Source organism: Vanellus vanellus (genome assembly GCF_965231255.1).
Source record: "Vanellus vanellus genome assembly, chromosome: 2".
NCBI lineage: Eukaryota > Metazoa > Chordata > Aves > Charadriiformes > Charadriidae > Vanellus > Vanellus vanellus.
Genome location: NC_138906.1, coordinates 52,374,435 through 52,390,290, shown reverse-complemented (window position 1 = coordinate 52,390,290; position 15,856 = coordinate 52,374,435). Strand labels below are relative to the sequence as shown.

Sequence of the window (15,856 nt, the reverse complement as noted above, 5' to 3'; positions counted from 1 at the left end):
CAAAAAAAACAGTCTAGTGCAGGATGATGATAATTCAGACCTTCCTTCTCCCCATACTTTCTTCGCTTCTGTCATTTCACTTCCACTTTCCTTGCATATCCATGACTCTATTGCCCCCTTGTTTTAGGATTTTAAAACGATGGCTTTGCCTCTGTGTAAACATAACTGCTGTAAAATACAGCATTAAAACTTACTTACCAAGACTGAAAAATCACTCCTTATTTTTCTGATCTCCTTTGGATTTGGTTCCTGTCTCCCACAGACTATTTTGTTTGCCCTCACTCTCCTCAGTCTTTAACACACCATGCAGAACTGGCCATGCTGATGCAGCATCCAGCATGACTCACACAAACTCTCCTCTAGTACAACTCATGTACGTTAGCAAGCCAGAAATTTAGTCATGCCTAGGAATGGTATTTGCAAAGTATGTCTACATGGGCAAAATTAACGTAAGCATTGTGATGCCACCCAGCTGACTGAGACAGTGTCCCTGCTACACATTAAACCAGTTCCTCAAGACAGTGCTTCTCAGGTGCTTAGCCAGCACTGTTTCATTAGAGCTGTGTCAATGACTTTGCCTGTGTCCACTTCAGTAGGCTGGGCCGCAGTAAGGCGTTATTATAGAGGGAAATATTTTTTTAAGCACTTAGGTGACTAAGGGCCATTAGCTTTGAGAAGGCCAATTTAAAAAAATGGTGTACAACTGGAGGAACCAGGATGCAAGTAAAGCATTTTGCAGAGCAAAGAAATCTTCTGCTTCTTCCTATTGCTTCCCTGTTTCTCTTTCCTTTCCTATGAAGCTACTGCATTTTCTGTCTTGAACTCTTCATACTAATGTAAAGAACTTTTTATGACATCATTTGAATTGCTTTAAATGTTTTCTGGTATAATTCAGATCTGAATTCATCTCGGCAGGGAAAGTCAGCATGGTTTGTGAGAGTACAGTGCAGAGGACCTCGACACAGCACAATACCAAGGATATGCAAACCTCGTCCTCTTCCTTTGCAGCACAGCGCCAGCAATAGAATTCCACAGTCCTCAGGAATAAATAAGACAGGTCTGACTCCAAAACGTTACTTTTCTGAAACCTCCCTTAATTTTGGTATGATTTTGTACCATCCATTTCATACTGTTACAAAGAAAAATGAACTGCCCCACTTGCAATCCACATAAAAGTCATGCAAATATGCCAGGGAGTTTATATTTTATGATCATAAATTAAAGTTACCTACACTAGGTATTTTTGCTTATATTTGTTCATAGATTGCAAACAGGCTCATGTCACTACTTATCCCTAAATCAGTCAGACCAAATACCTTCACTGATCTTCCAACCAGCTCACAGTTGAACAATAAAACTTAATTTCTGTCAATTTCTACCCTGTTCTTTTCTCTGCAACGTGGTTTTCCAAATCATTTTCTTATTAATCTGAAATTCACAATTACAGAAAGATTTCTAACTACGTTATGACAGCCGCACTTTAATCACCAAGTTTTCAGTGCAATGTTAATCCCGAGGTACTGACTCTTGATGTGAATAATTCAGAAAGCCTCGCAGCTTGGTTTAACACTTGCTCGACAAGGACAAGCTGTTAGGGCACAGCTGTGCCGTCCACTCGGCCTCTGAGGCTGGGTGCACCTCACCATGTCCAGGACGCGCTAGAAACCCACGTTTCTCACAAATACCTAAGTTTCTGCTTAGTTATGGATGAAGGAAAGTCTTATCGCGTCGAGAGGTGCCACCCTGAACCACATCCGACGGCTCCTCTGGCACTGGACTAAATTTGGGGGCAGGGGGGCGGAGAGGGGGGTGGTGAACCCTGGGGCAGGGCGGGCGAGGAGATGGCGGCCGGCTGGCCGCTGCCCGCGCCACCGACCTCCCGCCGCGAAGGAGCCGACCCCCACAGCCCCGCTAAGGCCTGCCGGGAACCCAGGCCCCTCGGCAGCCCCAGCGCGGCTGGGCCAGGCCCCGACCTGCCCCAGCTCTGCTCCTTGGAGGTATGAGGGAGGGAGGGAGCGGCCGAGGAGGCGGCCGGGCTCAGGTCACCAGCCCCGCGGCGCTGCCGCCCTGCCCCCCCCAGCGCCCCTCGCCCAGCCTTCAGTGGAAGGGGAAGGAGTCAGCCCTCCCTCCCGGCGCGGGCAGCCTAAGTTCCCCGCGGGGCCTCCCCGCGCCGTGGGCCGGGGCGGGGCGGCCGGCGAGGGGCGGTGCCTCGGCGCTCTCCGGGCCGCGCTGAGGGGAGGCGGCGGCGGCGGCGGCAGATCCGGGCCTGGCGGAGGCGGAAGGGGCGGGCGGATGCGGCCTGACTCTGCGGGACGCGCGATGCTGGTGAGTGCGGGGAGGCCGCGGCGTTGTGTCGCAGCGAGGCCGGGCCCGGCTGGGCCCGGCCCGGCCCGGGAGAAGGCGGCGGTGGTTCCGCTGGGCTGAGGCCGCGCGGGCCCGGCGGAGCGGGGCCTGGCACTGAGTCACGCCGCGGGGAGCGGGCGCGGGGGAAGGGGAGGCCGGGCCCGGCCTGTCCGCCCGCCCGCCTTTCTTCTCCCGGGCGCGTACCTGGCTGTGGAGCGAGGGAGGCGGCGGGAGCTGTTGTCCGCCTCGCTCGCAGATCCGGCCCCAGGAGCCGCGGGCCGTCTCGGAGCGGGGAGGCCGCTAACTGCGCACTCAAAATGCATCGCTCTCGTTGGGGCGGGAGCCCGCCCCGCCGGCTGCCCGTCTGCCCCGGCCCCGCCAGATCTGCCCGCCGGCCGGCCTGCCCGCTCCCTCCCTGTACCGGCCCGGCCCGGCCCTCCCTTCCGCCTCTCTGCCCTCCCCTGTGACCGCGGCCCCCGCATGGCCGGGGCCGCCACGGTGGCTGCTCCTGCCTTTCCCTCCCGCCCCCCGGGTTCTTAGACCTCGGGCCCGTCCTCCCGCAACCCCGCGCCCCCGCTCGGCCTCCCCGGCCCCAGGACTGCCCACCCCAGCCATCCCAGGCGCTGCTCGTCTGAGGCCTCTGCTCTCTTGTCCCCATGAGCTTTTGTCCACAACTTCACTGGGCACTGCTTTTGGGTCTTCACTTGCCTTCTGTCCTCGGTGCCTCCTCCTCTCACCCTCTTGTATCCTAGTCATCTCCAGAGCCCCAGTGACACGCGGGAGCTGTTTGGTTGTACCTAGAGAAATTCCCCCCTGTCCCCAGTACTGTCGTGGCTGCGGGGGGATATTTCCCACAGCTCCTCCTTGTCACCTTCTCCAGGTTTCTCTCACTGTCAAGGACTGTGCACCAGGCTTCCCCTTGTTGCCACCTACTGTTGTGGCCTTACCAGAGAAGGTGCCCCCTGTAACCTTTTATCTGTTTGTTTGTTTGTGCATTTATTGCCTGCATCCAGATGACTAGTCCTGCAGTTTTTTGTTGTTGCAAATAATAGGAACTTTCCCACTGAAAGCTAACGGTGTCCTTACTGGGATCCTTTTCCTGTCCTTATTTCCTCTTCAAGTTATATTCCATCACTATCATTATCCCCATATTAGCTTTCTCCTTTCAGTTTTTATCCTCCCAGTAACTATTTCCTTCACTGTTTTTTTTTTCCCTTTGGATCTTATTTTCCTGTCATTAAAACCTTACTTGTGATCTCGCCTAATACTCTTTCCTTTCCACATAGTCCTTCCCTTTGTAGGCTCACATGTTGTCTCCCCCACTTTGTATTTAAATCCTCCAGCTGTGCCTTTGAGGAGAAAGGAATTTAACCCTAGATTATCTGTATACTTGTCAGTCAGCACTAAGACAACACAGATTACCTACTTGTTTTACTTTATTTTGTTTTCATTTATTTTGTTACTGACTTCCTCAACAACTTTTCCCCCAGTATATGTGTTCATATATAGTCATACCTCTCCCCTAATACACATGCATACCCTGATGCTAGTCTGGGGAAAAAAATGTCTGTCTTGGAAATCTTTTTGGCAGGACTAGGAGGAATGGTCTATGAGGACCAGAAATACCGAATGGCCATGTAACTTAAATTAGGTCAAATATTGTTTGCAATACCATATTGTGAACTGCTACCTAGTTGATATGGGTTGTGTTTGGAGTATTCTCTTTGGAGAAGTCATAAGATACTTCATAGGTACCATGGTACATAGTTTATACTCCATAGATGCTCACAGTGAAGTGCTGCAGTGTTGTGTGTTGGTGTCTGTGTTGTGTTGACACTCTGTGTCTCTGCTGGTGACTCTACTAGAAAGAAGTCTTTTCCCCCAGCTTTGTGACTTCCCTTGTTTCTCAGTATTTGTTACCTAAGTTCTTTCTTAGTTGCTTTGGTTCTTCAGATTGGTTACATTTCAGAGTCATATCATCACCATGCGTTTGAGCTGCTGTTGAAACACTGGACGTAGTTGTCCCATGGGGAGCACATTCACAATTGCAGGAGTAATTTATACACCTACCTCTAGAATCCAGGTTTGGTGCCTAGTATTAACAGCTTCTTATTTTCTTAGCTGCGTACATGCAGATCCTGGTAACTTGACAACAGCTCAGAGCAACTGAACTAGGCTTCTGATCTGAATCACTCCTCTGGAGGAAACATCTTCCATTGCCTATCCAGGGAACATGTAGAGAACAGTTTCTTAGTTTAGGCACCAAAATTATGCATACGCACCTCACTCTTCAGCTGACAAAACAGTTGTACTGGTTTAACGAACTGATTTTTCTTCCACTTCAGTCCTTTTTGCACTGGTTTGAACTTGCCTTATAACTTGGGCCTGTTACTTGGACTGTTGGCATGAGAAAATTACATTGCTTTAATTTAAATCATTTAAATTAATTTAAGCTAAATTGATGCACACCCTTATTTGGATACTGATTTGGGGGTGGCTTTTTTGAATTTAGCTTATTCTTTGTGTTAGTGTAAGGTCTTACATTTTAGCTGTACTGTTAGGAAAACAATACTGAGTCCTTTGAGAAAGTTATCTCAGATATTCAGCTTAAAAAGTATTTTCTTACAATTTGTATTTAAAGATCCCCGAGTACTGTTTTTCATCTATTGTGTTTCTCAAGTAGTGCCTAGTTTTGTGTAGTCACAATTATTTCAGTAGGGCCCAGCTTAATGATCAGTTACATTCTGGGTGTCAGTGGTTGTGTGAATTGGGTACACCTGGAGTCTTCTCTCTTGGCATTGAAGTTTGGGGTTTTGTTTTTGTGTTGTTGTTTTTTGTTTGGTTTTTTTTTTAATTCCCAGTGGATGAAACAGTTTTAAAGATGTCCCACTTGCATTTATACCGCTCTCAGCATCAAAAATATATATCATGAATGTGAGGTGAGGGGATTGTCCTAGTAAGAGGTTGTTAGTGTGTTACAGGTGGATGCTGATGCCATGTGTACTACACTTTTCAACCAGGATGGAAGAATCAGATTAAAGTGTAAGGTTGAACAGCAGCACTGATCCAGCCACAGCATGGCCATACTGTTGTACTTCCCATGCTGTCCAACAGGGTCTGTCTGCGTGCATCAGGAGGAAAACAGAGTATGTCCCCCACTTGGATGGGCATGCTGGGAGGATGTGCACAGGCAGTCCCAGCAGCCTGCAGGTCGGTACAATTTTCCTGCTGCGCATATCTTGGAGGAAAGAAGAGTGCGGAAAGCTTGGTCTTGGAAGTTCTGCATGTGCTTTAGGAACACATGAACTTGCTTTAAACTTACTTAGGTGCCAGCATTATTTTTTGGCAAGTGTAAACTCATAAAAACTTTTAAATTACTGCATTTTTGAAGTAATTTTCATGTAAAGAAATGGTTGTTGGAACCAACATTTAGAGGCCTAGGTAAAAGTTGTAACCTGTATAGGGTGCCAACTTAAACTACTGCTTTTTTAATTTGTTACAGAGACCATTGGGTTTCCCTTACTTGTTACAGGAGAATTTTCAGTAAGGAAAAGGCAAGAAAATGTAATGGTTGGAAAGTTATGGAAAGCTGTTGAGCTTGTATGCATAAGTAACTTGCTATTTTATTATAAGAGTCATAGGTTTATCAGTGGAAGAACAGCTACAGATTGACTATTGATGGTTCTACAACAACACAGTTCAGACCTGTTACCAACATGACTAAATAACTTCATAGTAAAATTGTCCTGTGGTGCTGTAACTTATAGCCTTTAACATAACTACAGAGATGGAACATTATCAGATTTAAACACTGGTTGCATTATCTGGCATGAGTAGTTATATGAGGTTTAATCAGGGAATGTTTGCTATACAGCTGCTGGGAAGAGCACTGTTTTAGGAAATAGTACATATTCCCATAGTCCCAGTGGGTAATTTTCTGACAGTTTTCTTTTTACCCACACAACCTCTAATGCCACAGCAGTGAACTGCTTCATGTTGCTACCTCGCCTTTTCTTATAAATGATACAGGTCAAAATTAAATATACTTTTCTAAATAAACCAAACATGTATTACATTCCACTTTATTTAATGTCATTTTTTTTTAAATCCCTCTTCATCTGTGAGCCTTGATAAAATGAATGAAGGCTACTGTGAAAATAGGAAAATATTAATTCCATTTTGCACTTCAGGAAACTGGTATAGAGTCGTATGTAAACTTTTTGCCAGAGTTGGCTTCTCTTTTACTTTATCCTCAAGATTGCCCTACCTTGTTTGCCAATTATATCCTGGACTTGTAAAAAGAAGCATGACCAGCAGGTCGAGGGAGGTAATTCTCACCCTCTAGTCTGCTCTTGTGAGACCCCGCCTGGAGCACTGCATCCAGCTCTGGGGTCCCCAGCACAAGACAGACAGGAACCTGATTGAGAGGGTCTAGCGGAGGGCAATGAAAATGGTCAGAGGGTTGGAATACCTCTCCTTTGAGGGAAGGCTGAGAGAGTTGGGGTTGTTAAGCCTGGAGAAGAGAACACTTCAGGGAGACCTTATTTAGGCCTTTAGATATATGAAGGGGGCTTACAGGAAAGATGGAGAGAGACTTTTTACCAAGGCCTGTAGTGACAGGGGAAGGTAATGCTGTTTAATGCAACAGCATTAAACTGAATGAGGGAGATTCAGATTAGACATAAGGAAGAAATTTTTTATGATAAAGATGGTGAGGCACTGGATCAGGTTGCCCAAGGAAGTTGTGGATGCCCCATCATTGGAAGTGTTCAAGGTCAGGTTGGATGGGGCTTTGAGCAACCTGATCTAGTGATAGGTGTCCCTGCCCATGGCAGGGGGGTTGGACTAGGTGATCTTTAAATGTCCCTTCCAACCCAAACTGTTCTATGCTTCTGTGATTCTTGAATAAACAGTATAATTTTAATGTGATGTTTTTCCAAAAACTCAGGAAAAATTAATGTCATCTCCTTTCCTTGCCCTTTTGATTATTCTGGTTTTAGACTCAGAAGGTTTCACTGCTGTAGCTTGGTCTAACAGGTATGAAGCATTGCTTGACAACAGTACTAAGAATAAAGGATCAAAAATATTTTCTCTGAATGGCTTTGTAGTTATGCACTAGATTTAAATATCAGTTAAATACTGTTGACTTCTGTTTTTATTTAAATTAGAAGTACCTAAAGGTATATAAAATGCTCCTTGTCTTTGGGTTTTGTTAGATTTGCTCTAGTTAATGTTGCTGTATGTCTCAAACATGGTGTTCCAGTGAAGGAGAAATGCATACTTTTTATTCACACATAGGATGGTGAGGATCATGATGATTGAAAGTTTTTGCAGTGTGGGCAGCTTCTCACTCTGCTCTGGTAATGTACTGATCTTTTGAAGACATGGACGTGTTTCTCATCTCCCATTTTCGTGGAGATAATGTTTGTTTTGCTACTGGGACCCAAATGTATTTGATTCATTAATACACAAGGTAGAAAAAAGTTAATTTTTTAAATTTAAAGCAAGGAGCTCCAAGAATTTGTGTTATTAAGGATGCAATTTCAGCCATAGCTGAACTCAGAAACTTCTTGTTTGTATTTTTAATTTGCTTCTGCTATAACTTGGCTTTTTGTTGCTCTGTGTGTTTAAGGTTGGACAATATCTTAATGTGCATTAGCATTCAGGAGTAAAACTGCTGGTGTGACCTTAGTTCACCCTGGTTTGCTCTATAATTTAAACTTAATTTCATATGTAAATTTGCAAGCTTCTCTAGTCTCAGAGCAGTGGAGACTCATCTGGAGGTTTTATCTAAAGTTTGGAGGACTGAATTCGGGGGGGGGGGAAGAGACTTAGAGGAAATAGTTCTTGTTTTGTTAGCTGCTAGTCTTTCCATCCTGCTTTTCATGGTAATAATGTCATGGGCAAACGTTCTGCTTGCTGCTGGGTAGCCAAAGGAGAAACTTTTCACTGTACAATTGAAAACGCTTTTAAAATTTTCTGCATTTTCTTAAGAAAACAAACTGTTCTCTTACTGTGCTTTTTTCAGAGATAACTTTGGAAAAGTTTGGTTATCTCTGAAAATGTGCCTTTGCTAGAGTGCCATCACTGATAGGAGTAGTATAAAATCAAAATGTATATATATGCTTAAGTAAATTAATTAAATGGATTTTGGTAGGTTCTAGTGCAAGATTAGCTTTAAAACTTAATGGTGCAAGCTAAATCAACAAGGAGCAGGATTTAAGTGTGGCTGTTAGGGATGTGCATCAATTTTTACAAAATTAATTTAAACTGTTTCACTTCTGTACCAGGCATGCCTGTTGCAGTCATTTGAGGTCAAAACTGATAAAAAAGTTTCTGAAAATAATACTGAAATTATGCAGAACTAACTCTTTGCGAAGTATAAATTCTTTGCTGTGAGTTAGGACTGTTACAGTTCAGATTTCATAGCTGAACCTGGAAAATTGTGTATAAATCCCTTTCTAGGCTTTAATGAGAAAGTTCTCATTCTTTTTCTGGCTGGCTTTGGAAGTGCGTGCGCTTTGTCAATATTTAGCCATCTGAAATGAAATATATAGGAGCTGTACTGTTCATTGCTAGCAGTGTTTGCAGCACTATACTGTAGTAGGAATCCAGATTGCTAGCAGTTCTATTAGTGCACTTAATGTAAACCTGATTTAAAAAAAAAAAAAAGAGGGGCCAGCTTTTGCAGGGTAGTGATTTTGTCACACGCAGGAAATGAATGTGAGTATCTACAACAGTCCTTGATTTGTAGACTGTTTTAACTATATGACAGTTGCAATCCTTGTCGCTTCTGAATGAAACATTAGCCTGAAGGTGAATATAGGAGGAAGCTAGCTCTTCAGTATTTAAACCATGCTCTTGTGGTATATTTGAAGATCTAAAAATGTCAGACTGTTCGCAAGACGAATCAGTGTGACCATAATCTTTATTTATAAATTGAAGTGGCAAACTTTATTGCCTTGATCAGTTGGGCTCTTGCAAAAGTAACAAGATGGAAGATGTTGTAAAATTAGCAAGCTGTTGGGAAGAGATTCCAGCCAGAATTGTTTTAAGCTTGTTAACGTTAGTACTTCTTAAAGTTACTAATAAGATTCGCCACCTTCCAAGAGCATGGGAAAACTTTGTATGGAAACAATTGTTACAGGTTAAAATTCCTGTTTCTGTCTAACAGGTCAGTATGAAAGTGCATGTTGTCGTGCACTAAATGCTGTTGTAATGGAGGGGAATTTGTGTCGGGGTTCAGAGGCTTGCCCTGCGGGTTTTGGTGGAGATCATGCTGTGTCTGAAGTGAACTGTAAGACCATGCCATTTTTTTTTTTCTTGGAGATCAGCAAGATCTTGGTGTTTTAGCTTATTAAGTTGAATTTTGGTTAAAGTTTTGATGGCTGGCAAGTACTTTTAGGAAAGCAGTTCTGCGTAAGAATTGTCCGTGCAGGATCATTAAGGTCTCTCAACCGGCCCAAGGTATTTCAGAGTTTCCAGAGTCTTCTGTGTTTGTTTTTGCTAAATTGCATTTGATATGACTTCCCACTGCTGCCTTCTTATTGTTCTTTTTTTTTGTCCTTTTTTTTTTTTTTTCCTAAGAAAATAAGGTGTATTATTCTGTCTTCTGCTTGGCATGTTGGGTATCTAGCTTCGTGTTTTCATGGCTTGTCCTCCCTCATTTTCTTCTTCTGCATCCTCCTGGCTGATTCAAGAAATGTATCTTCATGTGCATTGTCCTTCAAGGGTTATGGGTATTTGTTTTTGTTTGTAATTGTGTTTTTTTGTTGTGGGTTTGGTTGTTTTTTTTTTTTAATGCAGGTTATATCTGTATATGATTTAAGCCAGAGAGACAGTGGGAATACTCAAGGCCCTTTGTCTTGTGTAAACCTTTCTTCTTCCTCTTCAGTGCACTCATATCTTTACTTGATTCTCTCTGCACAGAGTGTTGCTCTTTTCCTGGTCTGCATCCTTCCTTTTTCCAAGGTGTAAGAGCTGAGCATAATCAGTGTTTTAAGAAGCTACGAAGCTTATTACTGCAAGCTCAGTTAAAAAACATTGTAGGGTCTGCATCCTGTTTGTAGCACAGGAAGGCCTGAGACCTCAGGTTAGAAAGGATGTTTCAGTTTAGGAGTAGTCTACAAACTTTGTACATAAGGATTACTTGAACAGGAAAAAAGTGAACTTATAGAATCACAGAATAGTTTGGGTTGGAAGGGACCTTTAAGGGTCATCTAGTCCCACTCCACTGCAATGAGCAGGGACATCTTCAACTAGATCAGGTTGCTCAGAGTGTCATCCAACCTGGCCTCGAATGTTTCCAGGGATGGGGCGTCTACCACCTTTCTGGGCAACCTGTTACAGTGTTTCACAACCCTGATTGTGAGAAATTTCTTCCTCGTATCTAGTCTAAATCTACTGTCCTTTAGTTAAAAAAGAACACTGAAGCCCTGAATGAAGGCATTGTCAGGGAGGTAAAGTAGCAACTGCTCAAACTTTACACTAAATTTACACAACTTGGTATGAAACTATTGGCAAATTAAGCATACTTGCTTTTACTCAAAACTACTTTTTTTTTTTTCTTCTTAAATGCTGTGCAGAATGCTTTTCTGCAAAAGACAACTTTTGCAAGGGAGGAGTGTACACATGTATATATCTGCCTCTTTCACATAATAAGATTAACTAAATTGAACTCTTGAAAAGAAGCTAAAGTTTTTCACACTACGTGTAACTCAGTATTTTGTAATAATACAGAGGAACTGAACATTGTAATTTGCATAATTTGTCTCTTAAATATCTTTGATATTACAAGGGAGAAAAGATACTAATATTTGTCTTCTGGTACTGATATGATTTCTGGAATAACCATTTTTTACAGTAGTTGTGGTTTCATTTTGCTGGGGCACAGTGGAAATGTCTGCTATAGAGAGATTCTCCAAATGTTGATTAATTACACATTCGTAGCGTGTAAAGTGCTAAGGATATTACACTTGCTCCTAATTTTGCTTTAAGGATTGGGTAACTTTATATTCATAAACTGTCTGCCTAGTTTATAGTCTGTGTATTTAATGACCTAAAATACTTCTGGACAGACATTTCAGTGCTGTGAAATGTTGTATGCAGGACCATGGCTCAGCTAAGCTGTGTTACATTATAGTTTTGAGCTCATAATGGTAACCTCAACTGAAGTCAAGTAAACAAAGTAATGAATTTGCAGGTACTTGGATTTGAAAAGTGTCTTTGATATCATAAATTGTGAGTGCAAGTGATTATAGGGACAAAGTAGAATTATTTCTCTTGTCTCTTTCCACTCCACCAAACAAAAATGTATGCTAGAATGGGGGTTGTGTCCTTTAGGATTCAAGAGATGTTTTTTAACCTGGAAAAAAAAATCCAAGAAAAAACTTATAAATTGTAAAGGCAAAGAAGTAAAAGGTGAAAGCAAAGAGAAATTTTAAATGTCTCCCAACCCTGCCCCAGTGCTTATATTGCATTAACTATGTAGGTTGTATCTTACAAGCTAACTAGCAGTGGAGGGAGGTATGTTGTTCTCAGCTCTGTACTTTGCATTTACATGTCTTTTAAAAAGGTGTGTGTTTGCATGACTTCAAGAGTAATCTTAACCCTGGTTTGTAGGATGAATAGTTTGCAGTGTCCTGTCTGTGAAACTATCCATGTTTGGTAAGAGACGATACATGAATATGAATAATAAATTGACTTCTTTGGTTATGAGAGGGGTTTGTTTTATATTTTTTGGTACGTTTTGTGTCAAGCCTAACACTGAAAACAGTAGATATGCCGTTGGATGCTTATTGTAAGGCAAACCCTTGACAAATATTTTGATATGATAGTACTTTAGGGTCACTTCAACCATAGTGATTTTGAAATTTATGTGAGCTTGAGTATAAACCAGCATCCAGTATCTTAAGTTGTTTTAAAAATAGTGTAAGAACAAACAAACAGCTTGTGTTAGAACAAAGGTAGTGTTTAATGTGCTTCTGGTTTAGTTTTTTTTGATAATACTTTTTGTGTGCTTGTGTCGTGTGGTGTTGGTTCAATCAGTATTGCATATCTTGGGTAAATAATCTCAATACTTGCCTTGGCTCAGTGTGGAGGTAGCAGAGACTTTGAGGGTGTAAAACTGGGTGGGAACCTTATTGAGTGTTGCTGTTTGCTGAATACAAGAGCATCTGTTGTATTTCTGGATCAGACTTGCTCAAATACAGCAACAGGAGAGCAGGATAAAGTAAGTTAGAGGAGTTAAGGCTGGAAAAGTGTGGAGGAAAGAGTTTGGCAAGAGGAATTTCAGCTTGCATTTTTAAGTGTGTGGCTGTATTAAACTTGCTCCTTTTTCTTGTCTTTTGGAGCCATTAAAGAACATTAAATGTTTATTATGCTTTATCCTTTCAGCACAGAGGGCTGATCTTTTGTGTGTAGTGGCCATTTAAGTGAATGTGGTGACTGCACCAATTTTTATAAAAGATGTCAAACTGCAGCCAGCGTCCAAATGAACTTGTACTGTATTTTTGTTACTAGGAAACTTGCATTCAGTTTTAGAAAATGGATTTGAGGCAGTGTATGAAGGTAAAATTCTGACTTTTAATACACACTTGTGAACTTTGGAAACCTCGTAACACTAAAGGTCTTTGAACTTATTTTTAATGGGATTCATTCCACCACAGGTTATGAGTGAAACTTTCTTCTCTTCCCTAATGTGTTTGTTTTTAGTATGATTAAATCTGGTCACCTTAGCTCATGCTATTAGGCGTGACAAGAATGCTCTCCTCATGTTTGAAATTAGACAAGGGATAAAATACTTGGAAGTGACTAAGTCTAGGTCCTGTGCCTCTCTACTATGTCCTTAAAAAATGCTGTCTGGGCTCTTGGGTCAGCTGGAAAACCTTGCTCCGGACCTCAATGGGCCAAGAAGCTGACAACTTCAAATTCTATCTGTAATTATTGAAGTAAGCTATCTTGAAATCTGTAGTTGAGAAATAAGTGGTTGTGGGAGGACAACAGGTGATGCATAGACCTTGGAGCTGTGAAGCTGAAAGTTATGTTGTATTAGGACATAAAAATGAGGTAGTTGCTCCAACAGATGGCTTGAGATGCTGTAAATCTAGTGGGTTTTATTATGTTTTTTAGATAAAAGTAGGGTTAACTTTCAGATTTTCTTGTAGGCCTCGTTTGGCATACGCACCATTTTCCTCAGATGGATTATCTGAAAGAAATACTGTTTATTATTAGATGATCAGTAAAAACAAACCCACTGTTTTCCAATGTGATGTGTTTCCTTGCATAGGAGGTGTGTCATGTCGTGTTCCCCCCCGCCAGAGTAATGAAAAGTGTTTGTCTCTGCCCTTCAAGGCTGTTGTTCTAAAGTTTTGGTAGAAATATTATGTCCTTTTGACAATCGGCATGAGCAGGAATGACAGATTTGCTTGACAGTCTTTTAATTGCAGTGCTCAAATGCAGGGGTGAAAGGTAGGATGGCATTGAACACCGTTATACTGCTGCATCAAATTGTGTATTTATTGGCTGGAAACTGCAGGATTAATTTTCTTTCATATAAATATAGCTGGTCCTGAAGATGTAATGAACTCTGGCTTCTCTGGTCCAGAGCTACAGAGCACATGTTGCAACTCAGCCAGGTGGTCCTGTCCGCGAAGCAGGTCACCAGCAAGTTTGATCTGTTTGGGCAAGAAAGCACGGTGATGGTCAGTTCCAGACTGACTTACACATAGTCCTGCCAGCAGCACTTTGGACTTTGGAAGGTGAGAGATCTCACTGATGCAAAGGTTATGAATTATGGCTGAGGTTTTAATTCACCTGTAGCAATTTGTGGTTCTTGAGAGGCAGTTGCGCACAGCCCGGGCCGTGAGAAATGGTAGACTTCTAAACTCTTTTCTCCCTCTTTATAAGTTTAGCAATTGGGATGTTGGGTAAAGAGATGCAGTGTAACTACTGTGGACCAGACTAGACTTTCCAGATTTGTTTGCCTAGGAGAGGTTTTCTGTGCGTGAATCACAAAAATAATTTTGAAAACTACACTTACGCTTTTCATATAAAATAGAATTTCATATTTTCACTAGGTGTTTGTGTATAATAACAACTGTGCTGAGTAACAAAGACTTGTTTACCCCTCCTCTCTCTATACGTGTAACACCATAGCTTAGTTTAACCACTAAGTACAAATCGTTGCAAATTTTCATAAATATGATTTTGTAGTTAAAGTATTGTTATGCAGTGAAACTTTACTCCTGTTAAGGTAGTTTCTTAATTACTTTTCTATTTTTCTGCCCATGAATAAATCTGAAAAAAAATTAGTAGCAGTTCATACCATTATTCATTTATTGCTCCATTTCCCAACTGTGTTAACTAGTAACTAATTGGAAGAAGTGAATTATTTGAGTCTAGGAAGTTAGTGACATGGTGCTATCATTCTGTATTCATGTCTTTAATTGCGAAATTTAAATTGGAAGCCAGCCAAGGGATAGTGAGGCAATGTTGTCAAATGCAGTGGAATATATTCCTTATAAAGAATATTTCTATGTAGTATACTGTATGAGAAAATAAAAATCAGAATTAAGTTCTTTCTCATGGCATTCTTAATAGCTACATCCTGACTTCATACAGAGGGTTACTTCAGGGGGAGGGGAGGGAAAATTGGTACAGTGTGAATGAGGAACACCTTGAGTTTAAAAGATTCTGGGAAAAGGTTTGTATTTGTAGATGTACCGTGGTACATAAAAACTAGGAGATTGTTAATTGGAGAAGTTAAATTTTGTTTCCATTGTTGTAGAGGGGGAAACTCCACATCTGCTGGGCAGACGGTCACTGCAGGCTTGCAATGGAAGGGTGGCTACCTCTTATGGACACCAGGAGAGGTGTCCAAGTAAGAGCCCTGGCTGGTGCTCCTCTCTGTGGACTGCCTGGGAGGGGACCTTGGCCCAGTTATGAACTGTTGTAATGGTTATGCTTTCTGCTAGCTAGCAAGGGGTTGGCTTTTTGTTATAAACTTTTATACAGTACTGAAGTATTTTGTATTAGTTGCACCAAAATATTATTACTAAAATGCAACCTAATTCTAGGCTGCTTGTTTTCTGCAGATTAATATGAGAGTAATGGTCAGTTACTTTTTACACATGCTGCAGTCATAGTAGAGTTGTAGATTCTTAACCGCGTCTTCTCTTGCTTCTGTGGAGAGTTCAAATAGTACCTATTTAAGGAATCAAAAATTTTCTTCTGTCCTGGATTGTAGACATCAAATTAATTTTCTTGTTTTTTATTGCAATGCTGACTTAGGATCATAGTCCAAGATTATGGGTGTGTAACACACACAGAGTGTTTCCCGCAGTAGAGACAAATGGCCACTTGTGGACCTTTGTTCTTTCTGGCTTTCATTGCTCAGTCATGGAAGTCTGTCATTATTAGTACTGCAGCAGGTTTGATTTCCAGAAATTAAAGTTAAACACAAACAAGGTATGATCTGTATTACACTTCAGCATGATGATGCGTTATTCCCATG

General features: G+C 41.9%; 1 protein-coding gene across 1 annotated transcript in view; it reads left to right on the top strand.

The window, feature by feature from the left end:
* Positions 1 to 2,238: 2,238 nt before the first annotated feature.
* The window catches only part of CUL1 (cullin 1), a 52,253-nt gene continuing 38,635 nt past the window's right edge, over positions 2,239 to 15,856 (top strand). Inside the window, exon 1 of the mRNA XM_082499577.1 lies at positions 2,239 to 2,325. The gene's annotated coding sequence lies outside the window, so the exon portion shown is untranslated. The remainder of the gene's footprint in view (positions 2,326 to 15,856) is intronic.